The sequence below is a fragment of the Mizuhopecten yessoensis genome, unplaced genomic scaffold (assembly GCF_002113885.1).
Source record: "Mizuhopecten yessoensis strain PY_sf001 unplaced genomic scaffold, ASM211388v2 hete_35976512, whole genome shotgun sequence".
NCBI classification, from domain to species: Eukaryota; Metazoa; Mollusca; class Bivalvia; order Pectinida; family Pectinidae; genus Mizuhopecten; species Mizuhopecten yessoensis.
In genome coordinates, this window is record NW_018481917.1 from 1 (window position 1) to 1,582 (window position 1,582).

At 35.1% G+C, this 1,582-nt stretch overlaps 1 pseudogene; it reads right to left on the minus strand.

The window, feature by feature from the left end:
- Positions 1-365: 365 nt before the first annotated feature.
- Positions 366-662, minus strand: LOC110444048 (annotated as a pseudogene).
- Positions 663-1,582: the final 920 nt, after the last annotated feature.

Here is a 1,582-nt window from a genome sequence, read left to right on the forward strand (position 1 = left end):
GTACCGTGTTACATATTGAGAACATTCCTTTCATTTTGATATAAGATGGGTTGACATAATAATAATTTGGTATGACTTGGCAGAACGACTTTATATTGTAATAACATGGGGATATGGGTAAACTCATTGCAATAGTTTTTCCAATCCATGTCTGGTAAACTCAAACATATACCATTGAAAAATGATTATGTCTATGGTCATCTGTAGGTTTATTTACACTGCGGCATAAATATATAATGACACACGTAGAACTTTAATTTGTTTTACAGTCAATAGTTTCGTTTCCGACTTTTCATGAAGTGCAATCAATTTACGCCCTGTGATTGTTTTCATGTTGTACAAACAATCACAATAGTTTGTCTTACTTGTGAAGCAACATTACTAAGCTCCACAGCAGCGTCGCCTCCGGAATTACCGATTCCGATGACGACAACCCTTTTATCTTCGTATTTCCCAGGACGCTTGTAGTCATGGGAATGGATGACGCTGCCTTTGAATTCAGAAAGTCCAGGGAAATCCGGTTTGTTAGCTGAGGCATGATGACCAGTACAGACCAGAACCGCGTCAAACGTCTTGGTGATTTCCTTCTTAGACTTGTCGCGGGTTGAGATCAACCATTGTCCACTCGTGTCGAAGTCCTTGGCTGGTTTTATAGACAAAACCTTCACAGGAAAAACAAATTACTGTATTTCAGAGGATATTTGTTTCTTAATTACTATAACTATTGTCGTATAATTAATAAGTACAATGACAACATTTTGCTTATATGAGCAGTAACAGCTTCACATGTAAAGAAAATATTTTTTTCTTGAGAAAAAGTGTCTTGCAACAAAATTAAAAAGTGCCAGGTGTCAACAGGATGCTTTTACAATAAATCACATAGCACATAGCTACTGTTTGGACAAATGAATTTGTTAGATTTTCAGGGCGTCCGGCTAAATATATGTATATGACTTACTACACAATTCTTGAAGTGGATTTTGTCTCGACAAATGTACAAGCTTGGTTTTTTAATGATATATGCAGAACGTGCTACCTTCAAAGATGCTATGAGAATGGCCTATCTTTAAGTACCAGTATCCTACGACTAATTCATACCATCATCGTTTAGAAAAAGGTGGTGAACTTCTGCTTATAACTACATCAGTATACTAGTACAGTCGCCAACCCAAACATTGACCATGCATGGCTGCTTTATAGATGGAAACTTTAAACGAATTATATAGCAGCCTTATCCAAGGTTTTCACATATGACATGCAAAACATTGCTTAATAACATACATCATGCATCCATTGCTTCATTGTACTTTGTTATTCTTATTCAATATGTTTTTCACATTGCAAAAAAACAATTGTGTAGATCTATATTTATTCTTTAGGTCTGTATTGAATGTTTGATATTCTAATCAATGTTTGTATATCTTCCGGTTAATACTCTATTCAAATACTTCCTATTGTATATCTTATCATTATCGCTGTATGTGTGATATCAGTATGTCTGGTACACAAAAAACAACACCGCCTTACCTTTGTATTAAACTGTATGTATTTGTCCAGATATCAGTATGTCTGGTACACACAA